Genomic DNA, 12,456 nt, shown 5'->3' with positions numbered 1-12,456 from the left:
AGGACTCTTTTGTCCATTGTTATAGGATAGGAACAGCATTGATTGAAAACAAACGCCCAACACAAAATGGGTCATGCACAAGATTTTAGTCAGACCAAGCTATAACATTATATATTTACTACGACAGTACATTCAACCAAAAGCTAATATAACAAAGGCATCAGAGATTATTTATAATCTGTCACAGAAACTGGAATCCATCTCCCCAGATCAGTCAATAAATGCTTCTGGTATTGACTTATATGCTGCCCCTGTCTTCATGTTGTTGCTGGACATATCTTTTTTTAAATGTGTGTAGGTCACCTAAATCATCAGAAAAATTGCCCCTCCTGAGAATTTTTTCAGGAGCCGCCACTGCTTACAATATTCAATTATTACATTTCTCTAAAACAGGTTATAGGCTCCATGTGCACCACCAAGTCAGAACAGTAGGCGAAATGAAGAGGGGAAAATAGACCAAATTAGAGAGGCACATGGGCTATTAACAGCTTACTACACAACATACACTTACTGTAGTATTACTTTCTTAGCTACAGTATACATATCTCCCAGGCATATTACATAATTTATGCAGCAACATACAATACATTTTTGGACTCACCTTGTGCTGTGCTCATTTGAAGAGGAAGGTGGCGCGGTGGTCGTTCGTGGGCAAATTTTGTCATCAAAGCCTGGCATTCTTTTTTTTTTTTTCTTTTTTTTTTTTTTTACAGCTAGCAGATATCTAGTAAATTGTGTTATCGTAAACAGTGCATGTTGAGGCCACCACACAATTACAATTTCAATTTTCAGTTTGTGACATTTAATCTCACACACACTGGAATACACTAAATAGAAAAGAAATTGCCTCGATTCATATTCCATTTTATGAGTTTTTTCTGTGTGTAAATCCTCCCTATTCGTTAGGGTGTCTAGGTTCTCATTACAAGGTGTCAGAATAGTGGCCTGAATATAGTGATACATTTTCCTCTCAGAAGCTTTTGGATGATTTTCAAATGATCGGTCACACCCGACACTTTTCCTTGTCCTAGCCTATATCTATTCAACGAATATATTTTGCCTTGAAAAATATGAAAAACACCCCACTGTGTGCAACAGCATAAAAGCCCTGGAAAGTCAGATATTTATATTGACGATTACTTTCAAAGTGCAGTTACTCAGGGGTTGATTGAGGATCACCTGTTTTGTTGAGGTCTGGCTGACACCAGCTCTCGAAATCCTACTGTAGTGACATGGGTCGCGTCAACCAGGCTAGTATTGATGGTCTCTGATATCACTCTCGCCTCAGGGTATGGTAAAGGAAAAACAGATCGAGGCACGTTTCTATCGTCAACACCCTTCGAGAGGTTTACTCGAAAAGGCTGGTCTGTTTCAGAATCACCGTTCCAGCTGCGTGGACATCTCTGCTGCGCCTGGCTCTCTTATCTCACAGGCTTCAGATAGTGACATAATTGACAATGCTAAGGTGTCCCAAATGGCACCCCATTCCCTCTCTAGTGCACTACTTTTGACCAGGGCCCACAGGGGAATAGTGTGCCATTGGAGCTGTGACCAAACAACAAAGCTCATTAATAATGCCGAGGGCATCAGAGCTGTTAATGTGAGAGTCAAACAGGGTGCCTAGCAATGGAACAGTCAGCGGCAAAACTAGAGGCACCTCTGAGGGAACTGTATTGTAGGGTCACAGATTGTGGTAACTACATACAGTATATTCACCCCCCTTGGCATTTTTCCTATTTTGTTGCCTTACAACCTGGAATTTAAATGGAATTTTGGGGGGTTTGTATCATTTGATTTACACAACATGCCTACCACTTTGAAGATGCAAAATATTTTTTCTTGTGAAACAAACAAGAAATATTACAAAAAAACAGAAAACATGAGCGTGCATAACTATTCACCCCCCCAAAGTCAATACTTTGTAGAGCCACCTTTTACAGCAATTATGGCTACAAGTCTCTTGGGGTATGTCTCTATAAGCTTGGCACATCTAGCCACAGGGTTTTTTCAACTGCTCCAGCTCCTTCAAGTTGGATGGGTTCCACTGGTGTACAGCAATCTTTAAGTCATACCACAGATTCTCAATTGGATTGAGGTCTGGGCTTTGACTAGGCCATTCCAAGACATTGAAATGTTCCCCTTATACCACTCAAGTGTTGCTTTAGCAGTATGCTTAGGGTCATTGTCCTGCTGGAAGGTGAACCTCCGTCCCAGTCTCAAATCTCTGGAAGACTGAAACAGGTTTCCCTCAAGAATTTCCCTGTATTTAGCGCCATCCATCATTCCTTCAATTCTGACCAGTTTCCCAGTCCCTGCCGATGAAAAACATCCCCACAGCATGATGCTGCCGCCACCATGCTTCACTGTGGGGATGGTGTTCTCGGGGTGATGGGTTTGTGCCAGACATAGTGTTTTCCTTGATGGCCAAAAAGCTGAATTTTAGTCTCATCTGACCAGAGTACCTACTTCCATATGTTTGGGGAGTCTCCCACATGCCTTTCTGCGAACACAAAACGTGTTTGCTTATTTTTTTTCTTTAAGCAATGGCTTTTTTTCTGGCCACTCTTCCGTAAAGCCCAGCTCTGTGGAGTGTACGGTTTAAAGTGGTCCTTTGGACAGATACTCCAATCTCCGCTGTGGAGCTTTCAGCTCCTTCAGGGTTGTTTGGACTCTTTGTTGCCTCTCTGATTAATGCCTTCCTTGCCTGGTCTGTGAGTTTTGGTGGGTGGCCCTCTCTTGGCAGGTTTGTTGTGGTGCCATATTCGTTCCATTTTTTAATAATGGATTTAATTGCTCCGTGGGATGTTCAAAGTTTCGGATATATATTTTTATAACCCAACCTTGATCTGTACTTCTCCACAACTTTGTCCCTGACCTGTTTGGAGAGCTCCTTGGTCTTCATGGTGCCGCTTGCTTAGTGGTGTTGCAGACTGAGGCCTTTCAGAACAGGTGTATATATACTGAAATCATGTGACAGATCATGTGACACTTAGATTGCACACATGTGGACTATTTAACTAATTATGTGACTTCTGAAGGTAACTGGTTGCACCATATCTTATTTAGGGGCTTCATAGCAAAGGGGGTGAATAAATATGCATGCACCACTTGTCCAAACCATTACAGCTCATAGGACAGGAGCCTGAGAATCTCCTGTTTCTGCATCGTGAGGCAGCTTGATGTACAAGTACACCTGCTGGACAGGACGCTAGTCTGACCCAATCCATGTCCTTAATGCCGAGTGACAAGCAGAAGCATCGGGTTCCATTTTAAGTCTTTGTTATGACTCGAAACTGAATTGCTCCAACGGGAAAAATTACGTTTGGATCCAGTCTAGTATTTGTGCTCATTTCGTACATCACTTCCTTAATTTGTTTTGATCTGTTGTTCTGGATGAAAAGCATGTTTTGATTGCTGTATTCTGCTGGTGCATTAACCTAGCTACTATCATGAAACAGCTGGCAATAGGTACTGAAACATCAAATAAAGAATTGCCTTGCCTTCATTTATCTTGCATTGTAGTCCCAAGGGAATTACTGGTAAGTACTCAGTTTACTGTACACAACTATATACACCGTGTTAATATCTAGATATTAAATACTGTCCTTAAAATTACACACTAAATCCATGAACTATAGCATGTTGCTCAGCTTCTTGAACAAGGGTGACACCTAGTGACATCTTTCTGCATGATGTTGGAGCCAAAAGGAAGTTAGAGGCCATGATTTACACTTCCGAGACTGAAAAGGTTTTTTAAATTATTTACAAATGAAAATACATCATAATATCTCCAACCTCACATTTTATGTTATTTAAAAATTGACAAAAGGTTATCACTAAAACAACATTAAAAATGCATAAAAGGTTATCACAATGACTGGACCCGATAAGGTAAATCTTGTATTTACAAATGGACTAGAAGTAAGACATCGCAGTAGTATCCATCCAGGGTCGTGTTCATTAGGGTCGTTAATAAAGTCCAGACAGTATCTCCCCGTTCCACTCAGTTTCAGACCGCTTTCTTTAATGTTATACCTACTGAACAGGACCCAGGAGTAGTAAGGTTCTCAGGGAGTTCTATCTCCGTGCCGACCTGCTCTCTATCAGCTGGATGACCAGGCGGGTCTTCAACGATGGCAGCTTGTTGCTGTAGTTCTGTTGGAGCACGGTGCTCAGTCTACTGCGCAGGCAGGCCAGGGAGCTGCAGTCAGGCACATTCAGCAGAGCGTGGAAGAACTCTGTCCACAGATCACTGTGGGGAATTCTGGAGGAGAGAGAGACAAGGGGAAAGGGAAAGTAGTGTGAATTTGAACTATTCTGGACAGATTTAGGGTGGAGTGGGGGAGATGTTTTCAAAATCAAAACAAATATATTCAAGGGGTTACTGAGAGCAAAAAATACAAGTTGTGGATTGTGTAAAAAACAACAACCACTCCTACTAAAGGGTTACCTTCTAAATACTTTGTCTTCCACACGCCACCCTCCTGTGTTACTTGCATGTACGTTCCAAAAATCATGCAGTACACTGTTCCAGCTATTCCAAAGTACTCTGTCTAAAAACACAAATATCCTCAACAGGTATTATCGGACATCCACCATCAGAACAAGAGGACACAAGTACGCACACAGGCACACAAACACTCTTTACCTGGTAGTTCCATGGTCTCCCACTCTGCATTTCTGTACACTGGAAGCCTGAGGTCATACACTTGGCATTGAAAGCCGTGCCCTTTGGGAACAGAGTCATGTCAATGCTCTGACCCAGGTCAATTAGGGCAAGGCCATGATCCAGATTATCTTGGTCAAAAGACTTGTTCTCCAGGAACCTAAAGCACAACAGGTAAACAATTAAAACCGTTAAGAAGAGACATTGGAAATCCCTGGTAGAGTACTGCATCCACCCACTACTAAATGCCTGGAGGGAGAATACTCAAAATAAAAAAGATTTCTCACTGAAATGACACAGTTGAACATTTTAAGTTTAGGATTTGATACAGGTTTCCTTTACACACACACTCAGGGACCTCCCTAGTCCATCCCTACCTCTCTCCCAGCAGGAAGTTGTCTGGTTTGATGTCAGCGTGAACAATGTGGATATTGTGCAGCTGTTCCACCATGTGCAGGATGCAGACAGTGAAGTACATCACCAGAGGCTGGGGAATCACCTTGTCACTAAGGTTCTTGTACAGGTTTACAGCATTCTAGAGGGGAACAATAAAACATGTTTGACTCCTTTCAGTGCTCTGCTGTGGCCTGTCCTTGGGTGAATCACAATAAGATCTCCTTTCTCCTGAAGTCTAAACTTGTTCACTACTTCCCACAAATCTAAAAGCATTGGATTGGTGCAGGCATGGGCTAGAGGGTGTTTCCACAATATTTCTTATACCAGTCCTTTCCTTTCAAATCAGTGAATGGAAGTGAACCATTGCACACTTTGGGAAGAAGGAGATATAATTGGGACGTAGCCCTGATGTTTAATTGATTGATAAAGCCTGGTGGGTGATGAAGAGGGGTTACTACCCACCAATAGGGTGCCACAGTTGTAGAGCTCGCCCAATAGCACGCTGCCGTTCTGGAAGAGGTGGGCAGAGTGGATGTTATTGAAGAGGTGGCGCACGCTGGGCTGCAGCCGGGCATTCAGCTGAGAGTTTATGTAAAACTCCCACGGATTGGCTGGTTTCTGCACCTGTAGATGAAGAAAGACACATACAAGCATTGACAATCAATCATCCAATAGTGTGCAAGAATTGTGAGGGCCAGCTCCATATAAACCTGCCATGTTCTCTGGCCTTACTAATGGCAGCGGCAAAACAATTACTACTAATTTCATTGAAATGTCAGGGGATTCAACCGTTTTAAATTAATATAAAGTCAAGATCCATCTTACCTTTAAAATCATCTTCTCTGAGGTGTTTAGGTCAGTTGCCTGGTAGACTGTGGCAAAGGCACCCTGTCCGAGTACACAGTCAACCCGTAAGGAACCTTCACCTGTGGATGGTCATCAAATTGTTTTTTTTATGTCACTGCCTGTAAAACACACAAAGATAGACTTTCTTACCCATCTTGATGGTCATCTTGGGTGCGATGCTGGGGACTTTGCACTGCCAGGTGATGAAGTTAGGCTGGGAGGTGAGTGGCGTGGACAGCTTGGAGAGCAGGGAGGAAATCAGCTCCTCATCCCAGGGGTTGGAGACCAGCTCTACAGCTGCTGCCCCTTGAGCTGTTGGACTCATGGGCACATCCATGTTCACCTTTGAACCTTGGTCTGGGCTCATAGGAATATCCACGCCGTACCTCACCTCTGGAGCTGGACTAAAAGGAATATCCATTCTGAACTTTGATGACGACTGGAATGGACTCATGGTAACATCTAAGCCAAATGCTGGTGGTTCTGGACTCATGGGGATGTCCATGGTCTCCAGAGGGATGCAGACTGTTCTCTGACCCTGACGGGGACTCATGAAGGCATCCAAGTCCAGGTCGGGTTCAACCACAACCTCTTGGCTTTTGACCACTAACCAGTCTGACTTGGGTGCACACTCCAGACTCATTGGGATATCGAAGGCAGGCGTTGGGGCCTTCTCTGGACAAGTTGGGACATCAAAGTTGGACTTGAGGGCATAGATCTGGCTCTTTGAAAGGAATGCCTCTGCCACAGGGTCACACTGTGGGAGAGGACAAGCTGGCTTTGAGGACTGCTCTGGGCTCACATAGACATCCCAGTCTGGCTTCGAGGCCTTGGAAGGAGGGCTTTTGGCCATTGCCACCTCAGTATGGGCCAGGGGGGCAGTCTGGTCTCTGAAGGACAGTGCGGCCGGGGCATGATGCTGCACCTCAGTCACGGAGCAGGTAGCCAGGCTTCGCTGGGCCTGGGCCTGGGCCTGGGCTAGTCCTTCTCCCACAATGGTGCCCTGCTCAGCAAAGCCCTGTGCCCTCATAAAGCACTCAGCGCCTGTCTCAGGTAGCCCATCAGGTGGGCTCTGCTCTATGATAGGGCTGACGGAGGAAGTCATTATCACCGCCATGGAGGCAACTGCATTGGTTTGACCCACACACTCTCGACTACACCTCAAAAACGTGGACCAACAAACAACGTGAACATATTCAGTACACTGCAGTTACCGGTAGTCTACAATAGGGGGTTACCGGTAAGTACCTGAGTTTTGTGGGCTGTCGTAGTAAAGGGCCTTCTTCCGGACCACCAAAGCCTCTGGGGTGATCATTTTCTAGAGGGAGAAAGAAACAGACAAAATAGGTCAAGTACTTGCTCTAGACCACATTGTTGTTCTGAACTACAGAAACGTTTTGCCAGGTGAGGGCATTTGATTTCTGAACAGCCTATGGTAGCATCCTAAATGGCACCCTATTCCCTATATAGTGCACTACTTTTGACCAGAGCCCTATGGTACCAGTTGGTTGCATCCTGTATGAGCTCAGACAGAGGGCTACCTTGGTCCGGCGCAAAGTCCCAGGAGTAAGGAGCTTTGTTTTGGAAGGGCGTGGAGACCAGGTGAGCTGACAGGGCAAAGTCTCTGGTGCTGTTAGGGCAGGCGGCCAGGGAGTTGTATCGCGCTCCCCACATAGTGCTCTCATCTGGTATCAATTCCGACGGAGATTCCTGATAAAAAAAACACACACACAGAGGAAACAATAAAGGTTTGCATTGTGTACTCAACTTAAAATAACCCAACCATCATCAACATTGAGTCCTTGTTGAATGAACATGGGTATGTCACCATGTAATCGTGCACTTACATTTTGTTTCTCTGGTTTAGATACAGGGATTTCCCTTGGTGGCTTGGCATTGTCCACCGTAGCAGCACTAAATGGAGCAGGAGAAGCACAATGCATTGTTTATAAATGTACTTTGAGAATGAAAGAGATGGCAAAGAAAAAGAGATGCAGGTGAATAAATGCAATGCTTCACCTGCAGTTCTCCTTTATGTCATTCTCATCCTGAAAGATGGCGAAAGGGACTGCACTGGGGGGCTCGCTGAACCAAGCAGCGCCTCCATAACATAACACAAAAAAATTATAAATAATAGAAAAACCATTTAACCACTGTATGTAAAATCAAAAAGGGCGACCCGCCATTATGTGTCACTTTTATTGTTTGCTTTTACCTCTTAAACAAAGGTTTTGAGAAGTTCCAATAAGATGGGAATTGAATTACCCATTCTCTGGTATCCAGCATCAAAGCTCTTCTCCGCCTGATGCGGATGCATTGACATGCTAAGGAACTGGTCCTCCTGCAGGAGGTTTGGAGCCTGGAACATGTCCATGATAGTATCTGGAGGTGAGGGTAAAGAGAGGTGAGATACTAAGGACTCCATTGGTTGTACCGTCTTTACCATAGAATATCTCCACTAAAAAAGTGATTGGGTGTAGAAGATAGCACCACACAATGTTTCCCCCCCCCCTGCATTTTAGACATCTAAATCACCAATATGTAAACACAACATGGTTTATGACTGAGTCACAAATAAATGCATGCATTTATCACCAAGTGCCTCCCGTGTGTTGACTGTGGGGGACGGGAGCACCCTGGACGGGGTGGCTTGCACCAGTCCCTGATAAGTTTTAGGAGTGATATGGGACAGGTTTCCAGTCCCTCCCTGTGACACTGCCAGAGAGAATAGGAGCGAGTGAGGGACGGTGTGATTAAACAATCTTTTAATTCCCATACGGATTCCAATGAGGGGGATAACAGGCCCAGGTTACGATCCTTTACTCACCATCTAATTTCACCTCAGACTCAGGAGCTTCACTGACAGACACCTCACTGAAAAAAAAAAAAAAAAAAAAAAGAGATTAGCTTGGAGATGATAAACGGCGAATTAATTAGAAACAAATTAAATCAGCTTAATCTCTGAGGCGTTTCACCCTGACTCAGCAGCGGTTTAAGAGATATAATTAAGTCTGGTTGTGAACAATTACACATCTGAAAACCAGGACCAATCTGGAGACATGATGACTCATTAGAACTTACTGATGATCCCTGCAGTTGTGCTGCTGGAAAATGCTGCTGAGATGGGAGTGGCCACCCTGACGTGGAACTCCACCGAGCTGCACGTCAGATCTGTAGGCTGCTGGCGTCTGTGAGGCCGATCCAAATGACAATCCGAAAGGCTTATGGTTTTGTTCTGGTTGGAGCTTGCAGAGAATATGCCTGGGGAGTGACTGCAAATGGTTTTGGAGCTTTTGTACATTGACGCAAGTGACCCATTGCTGCTTCTGGCATGTGGAGGGAACGTCTATAGGAGGTGTTTACCTCCTCCAACTGTCCAGATGGGGAAATGGATCTCTGTGAGCACAGAGTGTCTGATGAGAGCCCTGAGACGTTCACACTGAAGGTGTGCCTCAGGTTCCCTTACCATGCCTTGTCTGGGGTACTGTCCACTGTTCAGTCTCAAGCCTGGAGTGGGTTTGATGCCGAGGTTGCTCGAGAGTGGAGGGTGCCTAAAGGAATGTTGGAGGAACTCAGGATTCAGACCTGTTGCAGGTGTGCAGGGTGCCTGAAACAGAAGTGCATACCAACGTTTTTTTAAAAAAGGTACTAGGGAAACTATAACAGAAACGACTAAAGATAAAAAGGCAATGCGTTTTCTCTCACCTGCTGCACTGGTAGAGCACTGTCTGAGCTTCCCTGGCCTGTAGAGCTCACACAGAGGTTGCTCTCCAGCTCCTCCAGCATCCGGTTCATCTTCATTACCTCCTTCTCCTGCTCTCTAACCAACCTCTGACGTTCCTCTGGTTACAGAACACAAAGAAAACGTTGGTCAAAACCCACAATTAGCCCTGTGGTAGTACGTTATGCAACCAGCTGTTAATGCATTTGATTTAGATGAAGGGTGTCTGTAAAGGATGTCATGTGGCCAGTTCATATTGATGTCCTTGACTACACTGTAAAATCCATCCTTGCATTTCTACTCTTTTAGAGGAGTGCGATGGAACAGCGCTGGGTTAAGAAGTCATTTGATCCTACCAAACTCTCTGTTTCTCCTCTTGCTTGCGTCTCAAAGTATCGTCTGGCTCTGACCTCCTCGAAGCATAGTTCAGACCCATCGCAGACGAGGTCTTCCGTACGGTACATCGACACTGTCTGCAGGCACACAACTGGACCTTGATTTGGTTTATTTACCACCACATTTTCAGACCGGGAGATTCTATGGGAGAGTAATTTCATTAGAGGGAATATAATGTAACGTTCCTAAAATATTAATGAAGGGACAAGAAAAATTATTGGTATTCTGTCTAATGACTTACATGCGAACGGTTCTGTCTGTAGGGAGTTGGGACAGACGTTTGTGGTCCTGTGGCAAAAAAAAGAAATATTGATCACTTTTTATGAACAACACATGAGAAATGGCCATTAACCAATGTATACAAATTTTGAAACTACAAAAAATGTTAGTTACTCACCTTGCACTGTGGGCTGGGCTCTCTGTGGGATTGCAGCTGATTTACCAAGTTGGAATTCTGAAGAAGATTCTGTACAGCTTTTGTTTTCATAAACACAGGTTAGATAGTGGAAAAATTAGTTTCTTTTTATGAATTCCACAGCCAAAGAACCAGTCCAGAAGGAAGAAATACACACAAAAACAGTCTCACCTGAAGCCCCTGTCCCACTTCCAGAAGTCCTGGTTTGGAATAGCCTTTGAATACATTAAAATGTATCAACAATGGAAACATCAACATGGAAAGGTAAACACAATACTTCAAGTCACCTGTGGACAGTGTCAGCTGGCTTAGCTTGGTTCTCCATGGCTCTCTGGTACGCCGTGTCAGCCTGTTGAAGCAGGCCCTGCTGCTCAAACTGTTGAGCCCACGCCACATAGAGGACTGCAGCTCTGGTGCCAATGCCCTTACTGTATATGTGGCTGTATAGTTTGATGGGCTCATTGTACTAACTTGCACATTTCATGCGGTAGTTTACCTATCGGATGTCATTGGTGTATCGCTCTTCTTGGAGAAATCTTTGTACTAGACGATCTAGCACAAGAGACATCCCTTTGGAGTCTTCAGCAGGTAATCTCTTCTCTAGACATTCTATAAACCTGAAAGTGTAAATGTATGGTAAAGAGTTACACACCAACAAATTCAAGCTGGCCAAAAAACATAGAGGACTAATCACAATCACTTGCTTGCTTGCCTGCTTCATCAGTACTTCGATAAAAAAAAAATCAGTTATGTTGCTCTCAAACCAAGTGCGATTTGCATGTGAAAATATCCAATCAATGGCAGATGAATAACTCTTTAATGTTTACTTTTTGTTGGTGGCCCCCTTTTGATGATGATATACAATGCTTGCACAAGTTACCTGTCCCATGGATCGAGGGGGTCGTCTCCATAATAGTTGTTTAAACTTTGCTCAAAACTCCTGTAAAACCAACACATTTGTTTAAAACTCAGGCCGTCTCTTCTATTAAAGGACTCCGCGCTTGACAGCTAAACTAGCTTGCAGCTAGCTAACTTTTTGCATGAACGACAAGATTATGCCATGTAAATCTAAGTATTAAGCTGTATCAAAGAAACATCTAGAACTATAAAATGTAATATTATTCACACATTTTTGGGGGGGAAATCGACATTATTTAGTTAAGAAGTTAGCTTACTAGCAATAATTAGTTGGGTGGGGAAAACAACAGTTAACTAACGCGTAGCTAGCTGGCTAACTATATACGGAACTTACTGTAAATGTGAACCAACATCCATGGTGTACTGAACAGCCAATTTCCAATTTTCTAACAATACAAATACGAGCAATTTAGAAGCAAGTTAAATTAATTAAGTAGCTAATTGACAAATATTCACTCCGCTAGATTCACGGCTAGATAGTGACTTGACTTCGGCGATGTCATTTACAAAATAGCCTCCAACACTCTACTCAGCAAATTGGATGTAGTCTATCACAGTGCCATTCGTTTTGTCACCAAAGCCCCATACACTACCCACCACTGTGACCTGTACGCTCTTGTTGGCTGGTCCTCACTACATATTCGTCGCCAAACCCACTGGCTCCAGGCCATCTATAAATCACTGCTAGGCAAATCCCCGCCTTATCTTAGCTCATTAGTCACCATAGCAACACCCACCCGTAGTATGCGCTCCAGCAGGTATATCTCACTGGTCATCCCCAAAGCCAACACCTCCTTTGGCCACCATTCCTTCCAGTTCTCTGCTGCCAATGACTGGAACGAATTGCAACATCTCTGAAGCTGGAGACTCTTATCTCCCTCACTAACTTTAAGCATCAGTTGTCAGAGCACCTTACCGTTCACTGCACCTGTACACAGCCCATCTGAAATTAGCCCACCCAACTACCTCATCCCCATATTGTTATTTATTTTGTTCATTTGCACCCCAGTATCTCTATTTGCACATCATCTCTTGCACATCTATCATTCCGGTGTTAATACTAATTGTAATTATTTTGCACTATAGCCTATTTATTTC

At 44.0% G+C, this 12,456-nt stretch overlaps 1 pseudogene; it reads right to left on the bottom strand.

Annotated features, from left to right (window-relative positions):
* Positions 1-3,827: 3,827 nt before the first annotated feature.
* Positions 3,828-11,372, bottom strand: LOC121552170 (annotated as a pseudogene).
* Between the last annotated feature and the right edge of the window lie 1,084 nt (positions 11,373-12,456).

This window comes from Coregonus clupeaformis, chromosome 36 (genome assembly GCF_020615455.1).
Source record: "Coregonus clupeaformis isolate EN_2021a chromosome 36, ASM2061545v1, whole genome shotgun sequence".
In the NCBI taxonomy this organism is placed as follows: domain Eukaryota; kingdom Metazoa; phylum Chordata; class Actinopteri; order Salmoniformes; family Salmonidae; genus Coregonus; species Coregonus clupeaformis.
The sequence above is the reverse complement of the archived record's forward strand: the minus strand, read 5'-3'. Positions and strand labels throughout refer to the sequence as shown.